At 36.3% G+C, this 13306-nt stretch overlaps 1 pseudogene; it reads left to right on the top strand.

Moving 5' to 3' along the window:
* The first annotated feature begins 535 nt into the window (after window positions 1-535).
* Window positions 536-989, top strand: LOC118977151 (60S ribosomal protein L26-like; annotated as a pseudogene).
* Window positions 990-13306: the final 12317 nt, after the last annotated feature.

Raw genomic sequence — 13306 nt, 5'->3', positions numbered from 1 at the left:
TCATGTGTTAGAGCTCTTCTACAAATAAAATGCCTAAAAACCTACAACTCTAAAGTTCAGGTCCCTAATGCTTTTAAAGTATTGAACAAAGCCCAATTTTTTTTTAGAAAAGTCAGTCTGTTTCAGAGAGCTGCACACAGTGCGATGGGTCCTGGGGTAACCCAACTTACATAAGCAAAGAGATATTTTCTCAAAGAGGTCAGTTTATGACTTACTCTTTTTCCACTGAGATGACTTTATATGCTAACTTTTAGTTTTTGAGAAGCTTGTTCTGACAGTATTAAAAAATTAAATAATACTATCTTAGAGATAATATTAACAAAAAAAATAAAGCATTGCCTCTGATTACACATTCACAGGAATCTGAAAGAAGTTTAGATGTTCACAGGAAAAACAATGAGCATGGTCAAGTGTCAATAAAGAGTGCTTAAATGCTGGAGTTAAACAATACTCTGTAATTAACATTAACTGGCTTCTTCATCACTTTTGCAGTTTATATACAAAAAATAACTTGATGCTCTTCTCTTTTGCAGCTATGATAGAAGCACCAGCATTCAAGATAAAGTTCAATCCCTTTATTACTTCTGACCAGAGCAAGAACTGTAAAAGTCATTTCAATGCACCTTCCAACATTTACAGGAATATTATGTCTTCTTTCCAAAGAGCTGAGAAAGAAGTACAATGTTTAATTCATGCCCATTCAAAAGGATGATGAAGTTCAAGTTGTTCTGGGACATTACAAAATGCAGCAAATTGGCAAAGTAGCCTAGGTTTACAGGAAGAAATGTGTCATCTACACTGAATGAATGCAGTGGGAGGAAGCTAATGGTACAACTGTTCATGGGGCATTGACCCCAGTAAGGTGGTTATTATTAGACTAAATCTAGACAAAGACCATGCATGAAAAGATCCTTGTAGATCCAAATTTCACCAAGTAGGGAAAAAAAGCCAAATACAAGGAAGAAACAATTGAGAAGATGCAGGAATAAAGTCATCTCATATACAACTTTCATTAAAAATTTAAAATTAAAAAAACATTGACAGGGCAAAACAGGATTTTGCCTTGTGTGATTTTGGTAGGGTGTTTACATAATTTATCATACAAATAGGGATGATTTTGAAAATAAAATCAGTTCTGCTAATAATTAATCCAGGGCAACAGGCACAAAGTGGGACTGTCTTGGATAGACCTGAAAGCACAATCTCCATAAACTTGGGAAATATAAAGAAGACTTTTGTACTGAACAAAAGTATCACAACTGCTGGGAACACTGTTCACCATGAGGGCCATTACAGGGAATCCTTTTAATGTGCCATAACTTCAAAGAGAGTAGCACTTGTTTTTACAAGATATACTTTCATATAAATAAAAATATAAATTTCTTCCTTTTTGACAGGTGACACAAATCAAAGCACTGAATAAAGAAGAATTGTTTAAAGGAAAAGGAGAGAGGTGGAATATTACCTGGCCTTGTTTTAGGAGGGACTGGACTGGTAGGGTACAGTTCTTGGGAAATCACAATAGAACTAAGTTTCTGACTCCAATCAGATAACATAAAGGAGTATATGAGAAGTCAAAGGGCAAAATTCATTTAGGGTACAAACTTTTCTTATGCTATCCCAGACAACCAGAGTATTAGTTGTTATTAGTTGTTATTAGTTGTTATTATTACTTCTTTTTTAAAAAGTATCTTTTTAAAGGTTTTATTTATTTATTTTTAGAGAGGGGAAGGAAGGGAGAAAGAGAGAGAGAGAAACATCAATGTGTGGTTGCCTCTCATGTGTCCCCTACTGGGGACCTGGCCCACAACCCAGGCATGTGCACTGACCAGGAATTGAACCAGTGATCATTTGATTCATGGGCTGGCAATCAATCCACTGAACCACACCAGCCAGGACCCAGACAACCTTTCTTATATTAAGGTATACCCATTGTGTGTTCAGTGTTGTCTCAGATAAAAGAGTATTAAAATGGAAAGCCTAGGGAAAGAAGCAATGGAAGTTTATTGAATTTGATAGTTTACTTTCACTGGATAGAGCAGAAAAAAAGCATTAAAAAAGTAATAAATAAAATTAATAAAAAGTAATAAAATAAAAGTAATAAATTAAATTTATTTTGCCAGAGGTAAAAATCTAGTGAATGAACTTGCTGTGATATCACTTTCTTAAAGAGGTCCTTTAAAGTCTTATTTCTTTGAGTTAGTGCTGCTGCTTGATTTTGAGGGGGGTAATATCTATTTGGGCTGGTATAACAAAAATACCATAGACTGAGTAATTGAGGCATGGTACTCAAGATGCATATATATTTAATTTCTATCTTCTTATTCCCAGGAAACTGGTACTGAATAATTTAAATTAGCACTTGTACATTTTCTTTTGAAATACTTTTAGATTTACAGAATATTGCAAAGATAGTACAGAGAATTTCTATATATCCCACACTTTTCCCCCATTATTAATATCTTATATTACTATGGCACATTTGTAACAATTGAACAATTATTAATACAGTATTTACTAAAGTCTGTACTTTATTCAATTTTTCTTCATTTTTACTTAATGTTCTTTTTCTGTTTCAGGACTCCATCCAAGATACCATATGATGTGGAGTCATCATGCCTCCTTAGACTCCTCTTAGCTATAATAGTTTCTCAGACTTTCTTTGTTTTTTAAAGACCTTGATAGTTGTGAGAAGTACTGGCAAATAATTTTTTAGAATGTCCTTCAGTTGAGATTTTTTTGATGTTTTCCTTATGATTGGACTGGGGTTACAGGTTTTCAGGGGAAAGATCACAGAAGTAAATTGCCATTTTCATCACATCATACCAAGTATACAACTATCAATATGACTGATCACTGTTGATGTTAACCTTAATCATCTGGCTGAAGTTTAAGTTTCTTCACTGTAAAGCTACGTTTCCCCCTTTCCTTTTACATACTGAACTCTTTAGAGTCTAGTCACTAGAAGTAGGCTGCATTTCATGAGTAAAGACTTATACTCTGTGTCTCTGAGGTGAAGTAGCTACATAAGTTATTTGGAATTCTTCTGCAAAAGAGATTTCTCTATTTTCCCCCTTTATTTAGTTACTTGTTTGTTTACTCATTTATTAAATCATACAAGGAGGAACCCTCAAAATGAAATTTGTTTATAAAAATGTTTATTTATTTTTACATGTTTAAACTTCAGTCACCTTCAAAGTACTCTTTATTTGATGTAATACACCTATAGACACTTTCCACTGCTCAAAAACAGTTTTGCAATTCTGATTTTGATGCCTTTTAGTGCATCTGCCTTTTTTGTTTGTTTGTTTCACTGCTTCCACATGGGCAAAATGCTTTCCTTTCAGAACTTTCTTCATCCAGGGAAACAAAAATAAAGTCAATGTGAGTGAGATCAGGTGAATAGGGAGGGAGGAGCTTGGGGATCATCCATTTTTGGTCAAAAACAGCATGGGCAGCTGTGTTCATAAGTCACTCATTGTAAAAAGGGAAAAAGCAATAAAAGAGTCTTCAAAAAATTCACTGAAGTCAAACAGAGCCTCTCACAACAATGTCATCTGGCACAGTGATACAGATGGGTTCTTAGAACACTCAGTAGGGGAAGCCTACACTACAGGGGGCTCACCCCCGAGAAGATTATTTCATTTTTTGAGGTTGCCCCTCATACATATGCGGACCCTGAGAAAGAATATATCTACTAAGAATGGTAATGGGGTGTTCAAATTAAAGTAAAAAAGAATCTAGAAACTACTTCTATACAGAAGTTTTTCATGCAATCCGCACTTCAGGGAGAAGGCTATGCTAGGTGCCTACCTCCTGCATTGAAATGCTTCCCTGCCCTATATTTCTGCCATCTGAACCAGCCCTTACAGACAGTTCCTGGAATTCTATTTCAACCACTAGGGCTGAGACTTTCTCTGTTTAAATGGAACTTCACAGCTACATCCCCATCAGTATTTTTATCAATCAGAACACATCAGTAAATCAATGCATCAAAAAACTATGGTACATTTACATGATGGAATACTAAGCAGCAGAAAGAAAGAGCTCCTGCCCTTTGCGACAGCATGGATGGGTTTGGAAAGCATTATGCTAAGTGAAATAAGCCAGGCAGTGAAATGCAAATACCATATGATCTCACCTTTAAGTGGAACTTAATCAACAAAACAAACAAGAAAGCGAAATATAACCAGAGACATTGAAATAAAGAACAAACTGACAGTAACAGGGGAGGTGGGAGGGAATAACAGGGGGAAAAGGAGGGAGGGGTTTTAGGAACATCTATAAAGGACACATGGACAAAACCGTAGGGGGTTAGGATCAAGGATAAAGGTGGGGTGGGGATGACTGGGGTGAGGGGGAGTGGTAGAGGGAAAATGGAGACAACTATATTTGAATAGCAATAAAAAGTGTGAAGAAAAAACTGTCTTATTGCTGGGAGGAGGTCAGTATGGGAAAGCGGAGGAGGGTATAGTATTAGGAGTTAAGTAGTGATTTACAGAGACTTGACTTTTGGTGGTAAATACATAATACAGTATACAGATCATATGTTATTGAATTGTCCACCTGTGACCTGTATAATTTTTTAACCATTGCCACACCATTATATTCAGTAAAAATGAAAAAAAAAAACTATCAGAGCAGTTCCATTCTGACCATTCAGGAAAGTGCATTTTGGACCAATCAAACTGCGAGGATTTGTAGTCCTCATTTGCATAAGTACAGACAAGTCAGGGACCAGGGCCAGGGATTTCTGTGTATATATGATGCTGGTAAATCAGCTCCCTTTTGGCTCCAGGAATGCACTTTCCCTTTCCACCAATGAGTGAAGACTGCATTTTCCTCTGGTTGGGACTGGAGTTGTAGCACCATAGAGCAGAGCAGAGCTCACTTGCTTAAGTGGTAGAGAAGAGCAGATCAGTGCAGAGTGTAGGGGAGCTTTAGACCTGAGTAGACAAAAGAGCACAGCAGAGCTGCGTAGCTGGAGAGGAACCTCTCCCTGGGGCCACTTCCTGGCCATGCTGTTCCATAGCTACACTTCATAAGTGAGCTCTAAAACTACTGGGCTGATCCTCAGTCATACCCTTTTCACAGCCATGTTGTATCACAGTTGAGCTGTTTGCATTGAATAAAGTTTCCTTCTTTCACTGCACCTCAAATTGAGTATCCTTGTTTGCAAAGACTTGGCACCAACGACCATTGGTTGATATAGATCAGTGTGGACTCATGGGTATTTATTTTATAATTTGGGTTATAATGTAACACTTATTTATTCTGTTGTTCAGTTTGTTCCAGCCTTAGTTATTTGAGAGCTCTTTTTGGCAGATTTCTGTGTACTTTGACATACCCCATCACTGTGGTTAGTTTTGTTTGAGCAATTCTTTGCTCTTTGGCATTATCAGGTACTCCAGGTTCATCTTGTGTATTTCCTTCCAGAGTCCTAGAATCTGTAACTTACCCAGGGAACCCTGGGTCCTTTCATTGGGCAATAGTATTAGAAACTAAGATCTGAATTTCTAAGTTTGTTTTAAAAGAAATTTTAAAGGAGTCTTTTCAGGTAGATATGTCACAAGCAGTGTTTACATTACCTAGGTGTTTTTATATTTATTAAAGAAATACATTTTCAAGATATGTATAAAAGATGGAAAACAATTCTTTGGATGAAAAGATGCATAAATTTTTTAGGATTTTATAGAAAGTTTTAATTTCACTTTCATATATCCAAACAAGAATTTGAGAAGTTGAATAAAGATTGAAGGTAAGGAAGAGGGAAAAGGGGTATCTGAGAATGGCATGCAGGTGTTTTATTCATTGACTGATTGATTGTACTGATATTTTGTTGCTCTATGCAGTATTTTTTATTTAAAAAACATTTTCTTCACTTCAAGTTAAATCCTGAACGTTCCATAGGGTGAAAAAGTGATGTTTCTATTTCTAACTATTACTGTTTCTATGGCTGCACCAGAATTTTCATAGGTTAGACTTAAGAGTCCCAAACTAGATGGAAAAGGGTAAAAGACATTTATTTAACTGAAAAGACGTTTATTTGTCTTTAACAAATATGTGTGAAATATGTGGCTTATGAGTCAGCTTTAAGTTTTACAAGTTATATAACCATGGACAATTTATTTAGCCTGTCTAGACTCATCCTCTCATCTGCAGAAATGTAGGAACTATAATTCTCCCTCTGTGATTATTAAAAAGTAAAATTAAATGCATACAATTCTTAGCAAAATATATAAATAAAATAAATTCTGATAAATGCTTGTTATCTTTCAATGAATGGAGGGAAGCCTTTGGTCATGGTGGACTGCAGGTATACCAGAGCATTATAGTCAGTACTGTTGATCTTGAGTACCATGGTAAGAGACTTCAGCATAAGTAGAATGAACCCTAATTCCTTGATTTTTGTCCATTATGAAGTCCCTTTTAGGTGAAGTGGTGGGGGTGGGTAATGGGGATGCACCTTAGAGAAAAATAACATTCATATTGTGGTCAAAACATTTCTAAAATAATTTAAAAACTGACTCAAAATTCTTGGTATTGACCTAGTGCCCTTTTTTCTTCTTTTTTGTAGGCAGAACAGATTTCCAAGAAAAGTTTATTTCTTTACTTGACTGATATCAATACAATATCGCCAGGGACACACGTTCAGGGCCTGGTAACAGACCCATTATTGCACTGCACTGGGGTGAGGGAGGTATGGGAGGAAAGAGAAAGGTTATTGGTAACTAACCACTTGGTTGATTCCAAATGACCATAGTGTACTGCTGTTAGTGATCAGGGTGTGTTCATTAAGAAGATAATTATGGTCTATATGACAAAAGTAATTTTAGTATAAATTTTACAATAAGGAATTTGTATAAATTTATCCCCCCTTGAAACCAACTTAGCTGAGAAGTCTTACTGTGTTAAGAACCACAAGCTTTCCCAGAAAACTGTACTTGAACAATAATTAAATTTAAAAATGCTTTAAAAAAGAACCACAAGCCTGTTAAAGAGAGTCTTTAATATTTAATAATAGGGAGGTTGCGGCTTTTAAGGACATGCTGTCATCTTCTCAAAATGCAAGGCTTGTAACCCTGGAGACCACACAACACATGGCTTCTAGTCTCTCTTCTTTTCTTTGTAAAGTATTTCTGTAAAAGTGTCCCCATCATACACTGCCCTGAAATAAGGTGGAATGGAAAAAGCATAGTCTAAGAGTAATAGAAGCAATCACTATTCTAACAATAACATTACCTTGTTATTTGGAAAATTACCTCTCTTGATTTGGTTTTTTTAATTTTGAAAGGGTATCATTAGGACTAATACCTCAAACTGATAACTCCTAACCGCACATCTACTCCTCTTTTCAATATGTCTCCTTGCTACTATTTTATAACTATTTACATTTCTTGCTCTTTGATCCAAAGCCCTTCATTTTCTCCTCTGTTATACCTCTAGACACACACACACACGCACACACACACAACAGTAGAGTTATTTACATATGCTAAGTATATTCTTTGCTTGTCATGATGTTCCTATAATCTTCCATAGTACCCAATATATTGTAAGTGCTTGATTCTTTTGCTCATCAAATTGATTCTTATGTTTTTAATCTTTTCCTGATTTTTTAAAAAATGATGTGGAAAAATCATTTGATAAGGTACAGCACCCATATATGATAAAAACACTCAGCAAAGTGGGAATAGAGGGAGCATTCCTCAACATAATAAAGGACATATATGAGCGACCTACAGCCAACATCATACTCAATGGGCAAAAACTAAAAGCTTTTCCACTAAGATTAGGAACAAAACAAGGTTGCCCACTTTCACCACTTCTATTCAATATGATATTGGAAGTTTTAGCCACAGTGATCAGAAAAGAAAAGGAAATAAAAGGCATCCAAATCAAAAAGGAGGAAACAAAACTGTCATTGTATGCAGATGATATGATAGTGTACATAGAAAATCCTATAGACTCCACTAAAAAACTGCTCAACCTAATAAATGAATGTGGCAAAACAGTGGGATACAAAGTCAATATCCAGAAATCAAAGGCATTTTTATATACCAATGAAACAGGAGAAGCAGAAATCAAGAAAAAAATCACATTCAATATAGCAACAAGAAAAATAAAGTACCTAGGAATAAACTTAATGAAGGAGGTGAAATACCTGTATGCAGAAAATTACACAACACTGAAGAAAGAAATCAAAGAAGACACAACCAAATGGAAATATATACCGTGTTCATGGATTGCAAGAATTAACACCATCAAAATGTTCATACTATTTAAAGCAATTTATAGATTCAATACAATACCTATTAAAGTACCAATGGTATATTTCACAGATCTAGAACAAACACTTAAAAAATTTATATGGAATCAAAAATGATCCCAAATAGCAGCTGCAATTTTGAGACAGAAGAACAAAGTAGGAGGGATCACAATACCTGATACCAAACTGTATTCTAAGGCCACTGTAATCAAAACAGCCTGGTACTGGCATTAAAACAGGCAGATACCAATGAAACAGAACAGGGAGCCCAGAAATAAACTCAAGTTTCTATGGTCAATTAATATTTGATAAAGAGGTCAGTAGCATACAATGGAGTAAAAATAGCCTCTTCAACAAATGGTGTTGGAAGAGCTGGACAGCTACATGCAAAAAAAAAAAAAAAAGAAAAAGAAAGAAAGAAACTTGAACACTAACTTACACTATACACAAAAAGAAATTCAAGGTGGATAAAAGACTTAAGAATATATCGTAACATCATAAAAGTCCTTCAGGAGAACATGAGCAGAAAATCTCAGATATTCCATGCAGCAATATTTTTACCGGTATGTCTCCTAGAGCAAGGGACATAGGGAAAGAATAAACAAATGGTACCGCATCAAAACAAAAAGCTTGTGCAAGGCTAAAGAAAGCAGTATTAAAATAAAAAGAGAACCAACTGTATGGGAAAACATATTTGCCAATGATACCTCAGACAAGGATTTAATCTTGAAAATACATAAACAAGTTACACAACTCTATTCTAAGAAAACAAGCAACCCAACTTAAAAAATGTGAAGAGGACTTGAGCAGACACTTCCTCAAGGAGGACACACAGAGGATCCAGAGACACATGAAAAGATGCTCAATATTGCTAGCTATCAGAGAGATGCAAATTAAAACCACAATGAGATACCACTTCACACCAGTCAGCATGGCCATCATAAACAAAGAAACAAACAAGTGTTGGAGAGGCTGTGGATAAAAGGGAACTCTAGTGCATTGCTGGTGGGATTGCAGACTGGTACAACCAGTGTGGAAAACAGTGCAGAATTTTCTAAGAAAATAAAAATTAATCTGCCTTTTGACCCAGCAATTCCACTGATAGGAGTATATCCTAAGAACCCTGAAACACCAATTCAAAAGAACCTATGCACCCCAATGTTCATAGCAGCACAATTTACAATAGCCAAGAGGTGGAAGCAACCTAGGTACCCATCAGTAAATGAATGGATCAGAAAACTATGGTACATTTATACAATGGGATTCTATACAGCAGAAAGAAAGAAGGAGCTCGCACCCTTGCAACAGCATGGATAAAACTGGAAAGCATTATGCTAAGTGAAATAAGCCAGGCAGTAAAAGACAAATATCATATGTTCACACCTTTAACAGGAACCTAAACAACAAAACAATCAAACAAGCAAAATATGACCAAAGACACTGAAATAGAGAACAGGCTGACAGTGACCAGAAGGGAGAGGGTAGGGAATTTCAGGACAAAAGGGGAAGGGTTTGCAGGAACAAGTATAGAGGATACATGGACAAAAACAAGGGGAGGGGTGAAAATGAGAGGGATGTGGGGAGGGCTTGGGGTGGGCTGGGATAGGAGTAAAAACAGAAAGCTTTACTTTAAGAATAAGTAAAATAAGCCCTGGCTGGTGTAGCTCAGTGGATTGAGCACAGGCCTGCGAACCACACCATCGCGGTCTGATTCCCAGTCAGGGCACATGCCTAGGTTGCAGGCCAGTTCCCGGCAGGGGACTCACGAGAGGCAACCATACATTGATGTTTCTCTCCTTCTCTCCTTCCCTTCCCCTCTAAAGATAAATAAATAAAATATTTTTAAAAAAGAATGATTAAAATAAAAAATAAAACAATGAAAATATATAAAATTTGTGTTTATTCCCACCAAGGATATAATATGCATTATGGCACTCCATAATCTGCTGCTTCTCCCAAGGCTGGTATCCCTTCTCAGTACCCAGGCATGAAATATGGGTATATCCATTATTTCTTATTTCAGACTATCAGCTGTCTTCCCCAGGACCCTCACTGCTACTGCTCACTTTTGAGTCTTAAACCTAAGGTCCAAGGAAGATGCCATCAGATCAAAGTTTCTCACAGTTTCTTTTTCTGTAGTTCATCAGACTCTTACTCAAAATGATACCTGTTACTGTCCCTAGACGTGAGTAAATTGTAGAGTTGGTCATAGGTATCTGCTCCCCAACACTGAATTCTCTGAAATGTTCTCTGAAAGAAGTTTTTTATCTTCCCTAAATCACCTTACACAATAGTTGCACAGTACATATTTTCAAAACTTGAGATCTGATTTGCAGTTACATTTTCACCAGAGAATATTTTAAAAGTTTTTAAGCCATTTAGAAAGAACCCAAAATGTCAAAAAATTCTTCCATATTTAAAAAAATATTCACAGTGTTCATCCTAATTCTAAAAATCAGAACCTTAGTGATGGATGTTAAAGATGTACAGGGTATTTCTGCCATTTTATCTAAAACATATTTCTTTCCTCTTTCTACCTTCCAACCATTGACCCTTGGCCTCAAGTTCCCTTAATTTTTGAACTGGGGATTTTACTGTGACCTTATTCCAAGAGTCAGGGAAACCACAGACAAGTCAAAGAAATTTGAATGGAGAACACATAACATGTCATCAAGAATAAGGTTTTTTGCTAATGTTGAAGGAAAACCTTATTAAACAAGATATAAAAAATTTATCACTTAAGTAGAGTTCCCATGTTTTTTCATTTTTTCTATTTTTGCCCAAGGACATATTTATTGATTTTAAAGAGAAGGGAAGGGAGGGAGAGAGACATTAATGTGAGAGAGAAACATAGATCGGTTGTGTCTCACATGCCCTTACCAGGGACCAAACCCACAACCTACGCATGTGCCTCAACCAGGAATTGAACCTGAGATCTTTTGGTTTATGGGATGATGCTCTAACCAACTGAGCCACACTGGACAGGGCAACTCATTTCAATCGTTTAATTAAAGTGGGACAATGATTATTATTCCTATTTTCATTAAAGGATCCTGTTGCTTAGATATATAAAAAATTGTATGAGGTCATACAATTAGTAAACAAAATATCCAGGATTGAAACTTAGGTTTTTCTGGTTCCAAAAACCTAGACTTCAAACTTATACCAGCATTCTCAAAGTCAGCATTATCTGGGGACATTTTTAAAAATGCAAATTATCAGATCCAATTCCAAACCTACTGAATTAGAAACTCTGGGGGTGAGGCCCAGAAATCTGTGTTTGAAAGAGTCCACAAATAGATTCCAATGCATGCTGAGGTTTGAGAACCAATACTTTCAACCATTATTCAATTGTATATAATGTTAATTATTGATTATGCTAATTATATAAAATCAAAATAGGTCCTCAAAATTAAGTTTAAATTATTAAACAATAAGTATATCTTTAATAGATTTATTGAGGTGTAATCACCATACAATAAACTGAACATATTTAATGCATATAATTTGAAAAGTTTTGACATGTGTTTATACCATAAAAGTACTACCACAGTCATGTTAGTAAACTTATCTATCACTCCCAACTTTTCCTCATGCTAATTAATACTATAATATTACTTATTCAGATCATTTGCCTGCTTTGGATGAAATCATATGTCTATACTTAGCTGAGATTTAATGTCAGCTGTCAAGAAGGGATAAATAATCTTGAGTAGAGATAATGGTATCTATCTATGGAAATTAGTAGTTCTCCGTCATGGCGTAATTACATTCCATAACTTCACAGACACAAAAAAGATACAGAACTTTTTTCTTAGCCCAATTTTCTCAGAAACATCATAATCACAGTTCTAAGCCCTCTTTTTTCTCATGGAAATCTAAGAAGTATAGAAAATGTTGTGCTGAAGACCAGCATCTATATACATTTTTATGGACTGAATGTTTGCATACCCCAAAATTTAGATATTAAAGTCCTAACCCCCAATGTGTTGGTATTTGGGAGCAGAAAGAAGCTTGGGAGAAAATTAAGCTTAGATTAGGTTATAGGAGTGCTAACCTCATGATAGGATTAGTTTCCTTACATGAAGAGGTAGAAAGAGATCTCTCTCTCTATGAACATGCACTGTAGGAAGGCCAAGTGAGGACACAAGGCAAGTGACTACAACATAGGAAGCATCCTTTCAACAGAATTTTGCCAGCACCTTGATCTTGAATCACCCAGCCTCCAGAACTGTGAGAAATAAATATCTTCTGTTTAAGCCATCAGTCTATGATATTTAGACATAATAGCCCTAGCAGTCTAAGAATGACATATAATATAAATAAAAATAATTTTAATTTCAGAGCACGGATGATGTATGTGGTCCACAGTGTCTGTGGCATTATGGATGAGATGAGACAAACTCACATGGACCACTGAAGTCCTATGGAGGAAAAGGGATGGCACAGCCACTCTCTCAAGGGCAGAGCACCCGGACCCTGGCCTTGACAAGCTTTTATTGGGTTTATTTGCATAGGAATACAGGGTGTGTATGGAAAGCTCATCAATTATTGTCAGGTAGTAATGATCAAATAGATAACACTCAAAGGACTCTGAGGGCTTATTCTGAGTCAGAGTCAGATAGTTAAAGGGACATAAAACTTTGGGGAGCAAACCCACTTCATGCTTGGACCCTTATTTAAATTGACGGTATTAGCAAAGTAGGTTCCATAGGATTTTATGCATTCTTTCATAGGCCTGATCACCCTAGGGAACCTGCCCTTTCCAGAACTGGGCCACACCCACCTCTGGCATTACTTCAGGCTTAATGAATTGTTTCAGGTTTAAGGCATTGCTTCAGAGTTAAGTCGGCCGGGGGGAGTAAGGCAGCCAAGAGATTAGGAGACTTCTGGCAGACAGAATGAGGGCTCAAGCTATGTCAAAGCTGAGAGTCGAGGGTCCATTATCCCCTTTTTCTACAACCCCCCAAGTCCCTCCCTGAGGACCCCTTCATGACCATGCCTGTCTTAAGTGATCCCTCCTTCAAAGAATCTTAC

This window comes from Sturnira hondurensis, unplaced genomic scaffold (assembly GCF_014824575.4).
Source record: "Sturnira hondurensis isolate 20B ecotype Veracruz unplaced genomic scaffold, ASM1482457v3 Scaffold0021214, whole genome shotgun sequence".
In the NCBI taxonomy this organism is placed as follows: Eukaryota; Metazoa; Chordata; class Mammalia; order Chiroptera; family Phyllostomidae; genus Sturnira; species Sturnira hondurensis.
This window is presented reverse-complemented; position numbering and strand designations above follow the sequence as displayed.